Here is a 14,320-nt window from a genome sequence, read left to right as displayed (position 1 = left end):
AGAACTAAGAACAATATATTTCTACTGGTGTCTACTCCCTCTTGTCCTCTTGGGAGTCAGCGTTATGTGGAGAAGAATCGACGCTGATGTGCAATTGTTTGGTCTCTGTGAATCCAACGCTGCTGTGTTCATCCTTCACAGGCATGCGTGCAGGCCTAATCAGAGTCAAGGTATCTTCCCTGTCAAAGTCCTCACCCGCTTCCTCCGAGTATGCATAGCTGAGACAATTCACACACGCAGCAACCATAAACTATGGAAGCAAAGGAATTGACTGTATCAACTAACTTGTTCAAACGATGCTTACCGCATAGAGTTCTGCAAAGGTGCCCAGAGCACACAGATTACACAGAGGATCGAGAAAGAGAGCACCTGCCAAAATGCCAGAATGATCCAGGCACTCTGCCACCGTTGGTTGTAGATATCGGTCGACTTGAAGTAGAGCTGCAAGCATAATATTTAACTTTTCAGGGAGTGTTTGGATCAGAGAAACAACTTTCTCATGTCAATTTCACCTAGGAGCTGGCAAAGGTATAGGGGGAGTTTTTTTACACACACTTATGGGAAGCCACTCTAACGTGAAAAGGATGGCCATGCGGAAACAGGGGTGGGGCATTCCACATCTTTCCCAGGGGGAGTTCTTTTCACCCCCAGTGGGAAAGACCCTCTATCTTACGAAAGAGGGTCTATTTCATATGAAATGGAGTGACAAACACCCCCGCAGGGAATCAATATGGCAATCCCATCTACATGAGCACCTTGAGCATTCTCTACGGCCAAGGAGTCTGACCAACATAGACATGTTTCTTTTTCTAATAAGAAAAACCAAATGTGATCAGTATCAAGCAGATCAATTCTGGATACCTCATAGCCAATCCAGCCAACCGATACAAGCACAGCCACCACCAACGCGTTGATGAATTTCTTGTAGATATCCAGTTTGGCCATCATCCGTCTTGACTGCAATAGAGCATCCACAATAACAGTTAGTAAGCGACTAACTTATTTCAGAAGCTCAACAATTGTGCTTTAATCTAATATTTCCATCTACCAAACTAGGGTCAGAGCTAGATCATAGTCCTGTTATGTTCAGCTCCAGGATATGCATTGAATCAAAGTAGGTGGCACTAAGTGCTGCAGTTATTCAGTTTCAGACAAGTCAAGAAAGAGTCGGAATAGGATCAGGGAAGGGTGAACAAGGCAGCCTTAGAAGAAACCATCACAACAGAGGAATCTGAGAACATGTTTATATTCCCATAAGACGACCTATGGATCAGAGTTATCCAGAATCCCAGATTATTAATAAGTGTCTGGCTCCTGAGAGTCGAAGATGTCAATAAAGTTCAGAGTTATCCTGAGTGAAAGTACAGTAATGCACATAGTACCACAATAAACAGTGCAACACAATCCGAATTCTGATTTCACTACCAAGTTTGAACTCTAAGCCAAGAGAACAAGGCCTTGCAGTACCAAAAGCTAATGAAATATAAAACAGAAAATAGAAAATGAAGGGGAAAAGGTTCAAATATTACATTATACCTGAAGCTTACCAAGTGTCTTGGAGAGAGAAGAGAATATCCAGAGAATGAAGAAAGCATCAAGAAGGGCAACCGGAAGTACGAGAAACAATCTTGCCTTTCCTGAGAAATCACTTATCGAGCCAACATTCTCTACCAATTCAAGAACTTCTGATGCCAAGAAAAATGTTCCTCCTAGCAGAAGCACCTTTGATGTGAGACCCCCGAGTGTTGGCCTCACAACCCCATAACCCATAGAAACCACAAGTATTATCACATGTGAAACTGTTCTCTTAATAGCACCGAATGTGACTGCCCATATCGTAATTCCTGATGGTCGGACTCCAGTTGCATTAAAAGCAGCATACTCGAAGTACCACAGTGCCATCTCAAACATTCCCAACCCAATAACAAGGGTTATACAATTTTGGAGTGGCATAACTTCTCACCAGAATCTGGCATACTGAGAGAACCAGATGATTCCAAGTAGTACAAATGCCAGAGATATAAACCCATAGAAGTTCATAAGCGGGGCCATTCTTCCAGGAAGATAACCAGTGGAGTTTTTCCATATGGTCTTGCCATCTACAACAAGTCCCTTGAGGTTTGAATCACAGTGAAAGAAATATAGGTTATACATTCCAGTACTTGTGATCTGTATTGACTTTGACTCCATAGTTGTGTAAAGGTTGTCTCCTTGAAAGTATACAGGGAATACTTTCGGCCAGTCAGGATTTTTCACAGAGGGACGGTGAATGATCTGACCTTCCATACAGGCACCAATCTTAGCAAGATCTGGTGTGCAGCACACAGCTCTTTGGCCACCATAAGCAGAACCACCAATTGTTTCTCGATCTTCCACCTCAAAGACAACAGCCTGAATCAACCCAGTGTTTCCACCTGTATTGGAATGAAGCTCAGAAGATTTTTTTGTCCTTTTGAATGCCATTTTTTCAAACCTGATTTGAAATAATGGGAGTGAGTATGGAAAGTAAATCATAAAATACAAGGGAAAATGCTCGAAAGCAAATTGCTGGTTCCATCACTGTATTATTACAGTGACTTAGAGTTATCAAGGCACAACTACCCACTCAGCCTGCCATCAAATAGTTACCAGTAGAGACTATCTATATGTAACAAGTTCAACATTAATATCATGATTTTATCACGGTTTTTCAAAATCCCATACTGTCCAAAAAAATGTGTTATGCTCAAAAGATCACCTGTTAAGAAAATATCACATTTTATTGCCATGTTAATATGACAAAAAAATTTATTTGTTTATATTTTATTCTTCTCTACAGTTCTGTGTGTGTACAACAACAACAACAACTACGCCTTCATCCCAAAATAATTGGGGTCGGCGATATGAACCAAAAAAGAAAATCATTATGGGTCTTCCACATGAATCCTTCTCCTCCAATCATTTTTATCCAATGCCATGTCCTTGGTGAGGTTCAAAGCATTCATATCCTTTCCTATCACCTCCATCCATGTCTTCTTAGGCCTACCCCGACCTCTTTTAACTAATATATTTTCCCATTTCTCCATCCTTCTAACTGGAGCATCATTAGGCCTTCGCCGAATATGTCCAAACCACCGTAAACGATTCTCTCTCATCTTATTTTCAATGGGTGCAACGCCTACCTTCTTACGTATCTCCTCGTTCCGAATCTTATCTTTTATTGTATTTCCACACATCCATCTCAGCATACGCATCTCAGCTACACTCATTTTTTGAATATGATGTCTCTTGGCAGCCCAACATTCCGTACCATATAGTAAAGCAGGCTTAATAGTCATCCTATAAAACTTTCCCTTCAACCGCAATGGCATTCTACGATCGCACAACACTCCAGTTGCACCTTTCCATTTCATCCACCCAACCTTTATCCTATGATTTACATCTCCATCAATTTCTCCATACTTTTGAATGATAGATCCCAAATATTTGAAACAATCATCCACCGGTATTTGTTTATATTTTATTCTTCTCTACAGTTCTGTGTGTGTATGCCAATAATTTCCCGATATCTTTCTCTAAATACAATTTCTTAATTATTGCTAATATTTTCCCTAGAACGAGATTTGTGACATTGGATACTGCAAACTTAGGAAATTTAAGTTCATTGATAATATATTCGGCAAAAGTACAAATCACATGAACTGCCTAAATCTTGATTGTCTCTTTCACACCATGAGACTCTAAGATACCAACATAAATTATACTGGAACATTCATTTTTCAACTTTTGCTGGAATTTTATCAACCTTATTAACACTAGAAATAATCAATCAAGACTTAGGAAATTATATGTGCCTCTGAAAGCCTTGTAGCTCAGATCAGAGGATCTGAGCTGGCATGGGGCTTGCTGATGTGGTGCAGGCCCCATGCCAAGATCCGAGTGCATTTAAAACACTAGATCTAAATTCAGGGCTTTTAGATCCCTGAAATAAAGGGAGAGAATGAGGGATCTTAGGGTGTGTTTGATAGCACGTTCTGTGGCATGCTGTGGATGCGCTGAATGGCATCACCATCAAACAGTGAACGTGGCGGATGCACAGAACCACGTTCGTGAAATGGTGTTTCCCCGTTCCAACCCCCACCCCTTACGCTGGGAACAGGGACGGGGTTTGCACTAATATATATATATATATATATATATATATATATATATATATATATATATATATATATATATATATATATATATATATATATATATATATATATATATATATATATATATATATATATATATATATCGGGCAGGGGGTAATACCCCCTGTCGCCCTTCATTTTGTCTCCCCTGCCCTCTCTGTGAGCCTCCCCCCAACGCCGACCCTCCGGTGACCTTCACAGGTATCTCTCTCTCTCTCTCTCTCCTCTGTGTTTCCCTCTTTGTGGCCTTATTTGGAAGGGCTAGGGTGTGGGATTTGTTTTTCTTGCAAATTAGTGTTTGGATTTGGGGCTCTCATGATTGATAGGATTTGGCATGCTCTGTGTGTTGAGTATCAGTGTGGATGGCTGATTTTTTACTGTTTTTAGGGTTTAGATTTGGAGCTTTTGCTTGATTTGGATTAGCTTCAATTGTAGGATATATTTGATTTGAATGGCACCCTACATGTATTGAATCCATAATAAACATGTGAAAACACTCATACGGTGGGGCAGATCAGGTTGTATGATCCGAAACAAAGTTATCTGACCCATTATCCATGTGTGTCCGAGTTGTCCGCACAGCGTAAATCAAACGCCGGATACAAGGAACAAAGCTACTTGTTCAGTAAAAAAAATGCTGGACGGAGTATAGTTGTTACAGAAAGACAAAACATGTGTTATGTCTGTTCTGTTCTACTGTTTCATCCAATCTTGGACAAGCAATCAAACACACCCTTAAGGATCTCTCCTCCAAGCAGATCCCATGGATCCGAGGGATTCAAACACACCCTAAAGGATTCTCAGATCATGAAACCTAACCAGCAAGTGAGTACTTCATGCATCCATCACAATCACAATGTTTTTTTAAAGTGATGACAATTTGTTCCTATAAACAATCATACATAAATATTAACCATGAAAATCATAATATTATTTGTGTTTTCTTCCTTCTAATGATAAAAGAAAGACAAGGCTTCATCAAATTAAGGAAGAGAAAAAGACTGAATAGTGGCTTCATCAAAATAAGAAACATAAAGACTGAATGGTCAGTAGTGATAAGCTATCACCACCCTAATCTTGTAGTTCACATGATACAAACATGTTACATCCAATAGTAATCCACAGCAATAGGTGAAGGGCCAACCTACCACCTATATCACATGGATATGGATGCAGGACCATGATGCAATGCAGATACACTTGTTATTATATGATACTTCTAAAAAATCAGGACATGGGAACAAGGCCATACACACATAGATGTGTTTATGTGTGTCTGTGTGGATAAATCAGCAATTCTAAATCACTATCTTCACTCTCAGGTGACATTATGTTCCCATTTGACAATGTTAACCATAAGAACAGATTATAAGCTTATAAAAAATAACATCATCATCATCAGTATCTTCACTCTCAGTCTCAGGTGAGGCCCAATATTTCTTAAAGTCCAACAACCTTGTTCAGAGAATACCAAGCTAACATGCCTTAAAAATTTTAGTTAGTTCATAAAAAATTACAAAGAGAAACAACAAAATTTTCTCAAGTAAAAATCCCAACGGAAACATCATCTTTCTAAGGATAGATCCTACTATTCTTGAAACGTGATGACAAAACTAATGCATAAAGTTACACATGCCCGCACAGGTTACCCATGTCCATCACCTAACCTAAACCCTCCACTAATCTCTGATAACCACTGAAAAAGAAACCAAAATTTTTAAACCAAGAAATTCATTCAAAATGGAGAAGAAAACTTCCAATAATATCTTTCCTAAAAACTCAAACCCAAGCATAAGCATGAACGACGTAACTCTTAGACCAGGACTCTTAGCTCTAAAAAAGAACTCTTAGACCAGAACAGATGAAAAGGACCAACTAAGCCACTCCACACCGTAGAAATAAACCCATATTTCTCAAAACGTTAAAGTTACCAGCAAAGTGTCCATTTCCCAAATAATCAATCACAAGCATAAAGAGAATGAAAGACATGGAACCATACCATCAAAAGAAGAATCATCAAAGAGAAAGAATAGGACATTATGTGCATTGCTAAAACCTATAGATTAGCAACAGAGACAAATTTTGCAGTAGAACAGAACCAGCCAGGTGGATGAACCGCCCAAACAATGTATCACCAGAACACAAGATATCAAAAGGTCTAGAAATTACTCCCTAGAACGGAGAACAAAAAGAATCTCCAAACTCTAAACCTAGAAACCAACTGATAATAACACTTATAGTTTCTAGCTAAGCATCTCTTAGTTTCAAAGACCGAATGCATTGATTGCACCAAAACATATAAGAACAAATATGCGATGAATACCAGACATTAACTCAAGAACCTTCAAATAAACGCATGATTATAGTTAAGACGCATAAATTTTCACCAAGAAACAACAAAAAATAAAAAAAAATCAGGAACAAACACAAAAAGAAAAAGAAAAAGAATCCAGAAACAAGGAGAAAGAAAGCTTTCTTAATGACTACAAACCGTAGAATTCCACAACGATATCGAATACCCTAACACGGAAAACATTCCGTTCTATATTTTCCCCAGAAATTCACACCGATTAGGTCATTCTAACAAAGTAAATAGTTCCATTCACAGAAACTCTCACTTAAACCAAGAGATCCAAGAAATAGAGATTAAAAATGCATGAGATCTAGAAATTACCGGATATACGACTCTCCGTTCGCGATCGCAGACGCATTCTTGCCGGAAACAGACGCGTAAAGCCCCTCGCTGCCACCATGGAGGACAAAGGCGTTCCCTTTCGGGACCAATTCCTCCTGGACGTATTCGTGAACAGAGGCATCGGCAGAGAAGAAGAAGGAAGAAAAGATGCAGAGAAGAAGGAACCGATCTGAAGTTATACACATTCTCCGGCTTCTTTTCTTCTTCTTCTGAGAGAAATCCAGTGAGGAGAAGCAGAAGAAGAAGGGAGCAAGAGAAGTGTTTCTGGGAGGTCCCTGAGATCTCGATCTTCTCTGCAAATCGAATGAGTTACAGAGAGTGAAGGAGTGGGAGGAGGGTTTAGCTTAACCTGTGTCGGTGGTTTAAGCCCAAAGTGTGGGACTGGGGGAGGCCGGGAGAGAGATCTCATGTTGGATTAAATATTAACCCGTGGCTAAGAAGGGGAGCCCAGCTCTGTGTGGGTAGGGATACGATCGGACACGCGATTCGAATTTGACATGCGTGTTCAAAAATGTTTTAGAAAATAGCAAACCCAAGACAGATAGGTCTGGTAACGAACCAATTGGCTCGGCTCGTGTTTGTATTTAGCCGAGTCGAGTTCCTAAATGTGACGAGCCTAACGTGTGTTAGGCGGTGGTCCATGTATCAGCATGACACATTTTAGGTGTCCTGCAGTGTTTCACCTCTTTTATTGGAACAGTTGTTTTTGAGACACTTGCGGCAAGTTTGACACATGAGATTTAGAAATCTAATCTCATAGCAATCAAACATCAAACTTTTTTTTAGTACAAAACTTTAAAACGACAATAAATTGGCACAAAACTCATAAGTAAGATTTAAAAAGTAAATAGCATTTATACGTGATTCATTTTTTCAGGAGGTGTAGTGAGATTTTGAAAGTGAATCTCTTTAGAACAGTATCTTCACTTTAAAAAAACGCAACCAAACGTAATTTGAAACAAAATTAAAAATTAAAAGAGTGAAACACTTAAGACAAAAACTAGACTTGTTCCTAATGCCTTTGTGCTCAACAGGTACCGTCAATCAAACGCCTCCTGGTAAACCCAAATCCACCAAATAACAAGCATGTGGCTTTAAGCTCGGGTTTGTGTTAAGTATAGAATCTCAAGCCTGACCATGATTACTCGATTGGCTATGAGAAGTTTTTTGAGACTTTGAAATTTTTCTTCCTAATTATGAAGTCACACACACACACACACACTTCTTTGATGCATTCCAAATTTTAGAAAAATTCATTGTTGAAAATTGAAAAACGTGCTTCTCTTAATACGAAAATGAACTTCCATATTATAAATGTTTTCTCTCGTGCTAAAGAGATTGTATTTTTTCATTTATCTTGCATTATAATATATAAGATATTAGTCATAAAATTATAATTTATTTTACATAAGAGCACAAGTTCTAACTGTATTTTATGAAATACTCTTCTCACTTCACAGTTTCACCTATGGCTTATTGCACCTGCTTCTTACTTTGGTAGGGATGGTTTGCATCAATGTCAAAATCTGTTCTCAAGAAAATCTCAACAAGAAAAAATATTGCAATAAACTGAAAACATATACACAAAAAGTGTAAATATTATCATAAAAATATACCAGTTGTGAATTATAATAAAACTGCAAAATTTTCAAAATATAGGTGACATCTTGAAATATATAGTGTTTTATGGCCTGCAAAAATTTCAAATTATTATATTATTATGGCTTGATATTTTGTTGTACAGGTTTGAGTGCAAATGAGCCTAATATAAGCAGGACCAAACTAGACCTAAACCTAAATTGGAAAAATATGAGTTTACATCCGAATCAAAACTGGTCATGGTCACTGGCACAGGTCCCAAAGTGGTTTATGTCGTTTGGTGATCCAACGGCTCACATGGAATCAGCATCTTTGGATCCAACTTGTTGATTGTTGCATATTTTGCGGGTCAATCTTGGCTGTTGTTTACTAGATTCATGTCAGAGATGGAGTAGAGTCAATTATTGATGTTAAGAACAAAGAATGGTGTCATAATTTAAAAAAAAAAAAAAAAATCCCTAAACCGTAGGATTGTCAATTCTAATCGTATTCTTTAAACAAATTTGCAGTTTTTCTATATTTTGTAGCAATCAAAGTGATTAATCAAATCTATACACGGCATCACATCTTGGTTGTTGCTTTTTTAGCTTTTGGGGCAGTGGATAGGCCGAAAACGGTGTCTCTCACCTTGTTTGGATCGGGGATGGAAGACATGAAACGGGAATGGAGGTTACAATCAAAACCCGGACAAAGATGAAGGTAGGGATGGACTTACGCTTTCCCCCACCCCTCCTTGCCTCGCTCTGTCACGTCCTCGATCCCTTTTAGTAAAATGCTAAAATACTCTTTAGGGACGACAGTGGACCGAGGAGAAATGGGGCTCCGCCCGGTTTGGACCAAGGATGGAGGACATGAAATGAAGATGGAGGTTAAAATCAAAACCCTTGCGTGGATGAAGGCAGGGATGGAAGGCAAAATTTTGAGACAGGGCAGGGGTAGAGACCTTGTCCCCCTCCCCGGTCCACTACCATCCCTACTATATGGTAAATTTACTTTTTTTTCCGACAAAGAAAGGTGGGGTTAGGTAGACCCCCTACCAGTTATACAATTATACCATAGGATTCAAACTTGCAACATCCCAAGACAAGGTAACGGGCACTGACTGCTCCTGTCCAGGTTGGTGGTAAATTTACTTTTTAGCTACATTAGTTTTTAAATGTTTAAGATAAGTATTTTTTTTAATTTATAACTCGATGAAATCACACCTAGCACGAAGACCTGATCGCGCTGGTTCAGCATGACATACCTGCCATCAGCATAAAACTCTGAGGCTAGGACCCCTGTCCTCGAGGCCTATGCTAAGTATTAGCTTGCCCAGAGGGACAACTTACAAGATAATCTAACCTTGACTGCAGGTCTAGCAGCCAAGGTCTCACCCCCCTTGGGCTTAAGATAAGTGCTTACCTTTCTTTTCTTTTTTTACCCTTTCAAGTTACTTATTTGCCCTTCATTGCTTACAAAAATGAAGAGCTACAAAAATGATATTCAAAGAAAAAGGTTAATCATGTATGTTAATCTTAAAGAGTTCTCTGGAGTCTAGAGTTGGGCAGGCGTTTATCTTAAATATGAAAAGTGGGGAGGCATCTAAAGATAAAATTTTCAGCCTATATACAAACAACAAATATGAATGCTTTGAACCTCACGGAGGACATGGCATTGGATAAAAATGATTGGAGGAGAAGGATTCATGTGGAAGACCCAGAATGATTTTCTTTTTTGGTTCAAATCGCCGACCCCAATTGTTTTGGGATGAAGTAGTAGTAGTTGTTGTTGTTGTATACAAACAACAAATAAATGACTTATTTTAGAAAAGATCATGATGGTGAGGATTGTATCTGATTTAAGGTTATTCCACATAAAAGAAAAAATGATTTTTCTCATATGGGAGTACAAGTATGATATTCTTACCAAAATAACTGGAAATTTCAAACAATAAGTTACAGTAACTACAAACAAAGGAATACAGACTCAGCAATGCTTACTTTTGCCAAATTTGTACAGCATGCACTGCTCTAAAGTGTTATTTGTGCATGCACACTTGAGCACATCAAAAAAGGAAAAACAACATATTCATGTATTTTATAATACCATTGCACATGGATTGGATTGGCTAATAACATGGTGTGATCCATCATGAACACACCACTCTGTTTAGGGGTGGCCATTGGTCTGGGTGCCCTGACGGGCTGTCGGGTACCCAGCTTGTAAAGGTCGGGCAAATGCAGCCCAGGCCCTAATGAACTTGGGCTAGGCTCAGCCTGACTAAACAATCGGCTTGATTTGGGCCACGCCCATGTAAAAAACACATGGGGCCTGACAACTCCGAGAGCCCAACCCAAGCCTGATTACAATTGACTCAGGTTAGGCTCGGGCCAAGAATTGGGCCGGGCCTGTCGAGCCGTCCCGATGGCTACCCATAACTCTGCTAGAGAGGAACTCAGTTTGGTCTATTAGTAAGAAAAACTTCGGTAATCCTATTAATAAAACACTTAGCTAGAGATGTAGAATGGGCCAGATTCTATTTAGATCCAGGCAATAACTAAAGTCTGACTTACTTAATCTAGCCAGTATATGATAAAGTGATCCTTTGGCTCAGGTTAACAGGATGTCCCTTACTGGAGTCACTAGAATATAAGAACTAGAAATATGGGCATTTCCAACACTTTTCTTGCAAATTCAACCATGTGGATGTGTTTGGCATTGCGAATTTGTTAGGAACCAATCATTGGATCGTGTATTTTTTATGAAAAATGTGATTTTTTAATGCTTGAATATTTATAAAGATTATGAGTCATTGATTTTAAAGCCTTAAAAAGTCTTGTTTATGCATCAAAATTGGATGATTCAAGAGCAGGTTCTTATAAAACCAAACATGTAGATCACATCCATATGGTTAGATTCAAGAGACAAGAACAAATAATTTATGAAAATCGAGGTTCACACATTAGTTCTCATATTTTTAGTTCTTTCTAGTGACTCTCCGTTCTTGTATCCGAATCTCTCTCTCTCTCTCTCTCTCTCTCTATATATATATATATATATATATATATATATATATATATACATTTGTTGGAGAAAAAGAAAGTTCGGGTACACCATTGGATCGGATCAGCGGCCTGCAAAAAGGTCACGAGGTTTCCCATTCCAAACAGACAACTGACAAGTGAAGAATGTATAGAAATTTCAGGAAAGCAGGCTGCAACAGGACTCCTCCAATCTTATCTCATCTAAGGAAGAATCCAGAAGATGCCAACAGCTTAGGAAAAAGCCTAATCTCCAAGAAATCAAATTGTATTCTTGCCAGTATCAAAATATTGTAAATCCCTTATTCAGTGAGATGTCTTTGTATTCAACACACACACACACACACACATATATATATATATATATATATATATATATATATATATATATATGAATTAATGGAATGCTCTCTCTCATTGACAATTGAGAGAGAGAGACACGTAGGTCACAAACTCTTTGTGCATGTGTAATGTCTGATATCAGAGTTTGCAGGGAATCATGCCAACTGCATTGTCGTTCAACAATTCTGCGGCTCCTAGTCAGTCCAGTGTGAGTGCAACTAAGGTTGCAAACGTGTCACTCCAGGAAGCCATTTTTGGAAATTTTGGCTGTTTTAGCTCCAAACCAACTAGACTCCCCAATGTATTTTGTGATCCAATACCCGACCCGTTTGCATTCCTACATGCAACCAATTAACCAAAGGAAGCTGCATAATCTATAACCAATGATGATGGAATGGCTCTCCTTGGGTGTTTGAGTGTTTCATCAATGAGACTTTATATATTTGTTTTTATAATGTATTTAATAAGAAATATACTGACAGTTTTTACAACATCTAGACATATCTTTAAAATATGAAAAATTGATGGCTCACAATGCATTTAAAATTTTATAATACAAAGTATTGTGGGCCATCGACGCTTTAAAAATGCACCTGAATATCGAGAATTCATAATCTAAAATATGTTGTTTACTATATAAATGACCAAAATCTAATATGTAGAGTTCAATCGGTGAAAATCTCTATTGTTAGAGAAAGAACATTGTCTGATCATCATTGGTTATAGATTTTGCACTTTCCTTTGGTTGCAGAGTCCCACTCCACATATTATATAGGGATGGCAATGGGGCCCCGCTCCTCCTTGCCCCATTTGGACTGGGGATGAAAACATGAAACGGGGATGGAGGTGGGAATGAAGGTTAAAATCAAAACCTACATGGGGATGGACTTATGCTTTCTGATGCCCTGCCCCATCCCGTCCTGATCTCCGCCTTAACCTGCCCCGCCCTGTCCCCGATCCTTCTAAGGGATGGCAATGGACTGAGGGAAAATGGGGACCCGCCCTGTCTCGCGGCCGTTTGGACCGGGGATGGAGGTGGAGGTGAAGGTTAAAATCCAAACACGTGTGGGGATGGAGGTCCAGATTTTGAGACGGGGCGGGGGTGGAGACCTTGTCCCCTGCCCCCACCCCAGTCCTTATACACTGCCATCCCTAATATTATATGTGTGATGTTTTCTCCAACCATTACAACAAAATAGCCCTCCACTAATTTACAATGTGGGTCGGTCAAAAACTTAAGGACACGAGTCTCATTACTATGACTTATGTGCATTAATTCTAAAAATGTGCACCAATGGAACCAAAACCCTATCACGTGATAAATAAATAATTTTACCAATTTTACATCTATTCAAGCATGATTAACCAACTAGATGGACAGAAGCCTTCCTTCCTTCTAAAGGGGATCGAGGGATCTCTTAAGTGATCCCTTTTATGCCCTCAGCCAATGACAAAACAGCGTTACAATGGGACGATTGGTTGTAGCAGGGTTAACAGAAATTCTACTTGCATGTGAGAAACCCACTTCCTGGAAACCATTTCTAAATAGGGAAACCTAGCTTTTCCCAAACTTGTGGGAAACTTCTAAAAATGTATGGGAAACTCATTTCACTTTATATGTGGAACCTACTTACCTTATATTGGAAACTCATTTCCCTTATTTAGAGAACATGTTTTCCATATTTTTTCTGCATATTTTTGTTAAATATAAATTTTCTTTTTCCAATAAAAAGTTGAAATGCACATATTATTAAAATTTTAAGTTATTTATTTAAAAAATTTAGATTTTCTATATATTTTGTATATTAAGAACATAGTGTGTTAGATGAAATTGAGAAATTTCAAAATTTAATGTAACCGCATTCTTTTTCATATTTCTTGATTCTATCTAAATTTATGATGCATTTAAATGCTTAATTTATGAATCACTAGAATATGAGAACCACCTTGTGAACTGGGCGTTCCACACCTTCTTTGCAATACTCGATAAATTTGCTAGGAATCAACTGTTAGATTGTGTATTTTTAATGAAAAAATATAAATTTTGGAAACTTGATTATTTATGAAGATTATGAGCCATGTTGATTTTAAAGCCTTAAAAAAAACTTGTTTATACATCATAATTGGATGATTCAAGAGATGGTCGTTATGAAACCAAACATATAGATCACATCCCTATGGTTAGATTTAAGAGAAAAGAGCAAAAAAATTCATGAAAATGTGTTTCACACCGTAGTTCTCATATTTTCAATTCTCTATTCTAATGACTTTTATTTATAATATTTTATTAAAAGTTGTGGTCAATGTAATCATGTATTTTATTAAAAAAATATTAATTCATATTAGTTGTTATAATATTTGTCAAGCAGTAAAGTTTGTGTAAACCTCTTGCATATTCTCAATATTTACACTTTTGCTGCACACACATATCACGTTTCCCCGTTTCCGCTTCCCATCTTGACAACCTTGGGTTGTAGCATATAAGG

General features: G+C 38.2%; 1 pseudogene; it reads right to left on the bottom strand.

The window, feature by feature from the left end:
* Positions 1 to 31: 31 nt before the first annotated feature.
* On the bottom strand, positions 32 to 7,055 carry LOC149827470 (uncharacterized; annotated as a pseudogene).
* Positions 7,056 to 14,320: the final 7,265 nt, after the last annotated feature.

This window comes from Nuphar pumila, chromosome 10, assembly GCF_984573655.1.
Source record: "Nuphar pumila chromosome 10, dmNupPumi1.hap1.1, whole genome shotgun sequence".
In the NCBI taxonomy this organism is placed as follows: Eukaryota; Viridiplantae; Streptophyta; class Magnoliopsida; order Nymphaeales; family Nymphaeaceae; genus Nuphar; species Nuphar pumila.
Note: the sequence above shows the minus strand (reverse complement) of the source record. Positions and strands in the feature narration are given on the sequence as shown.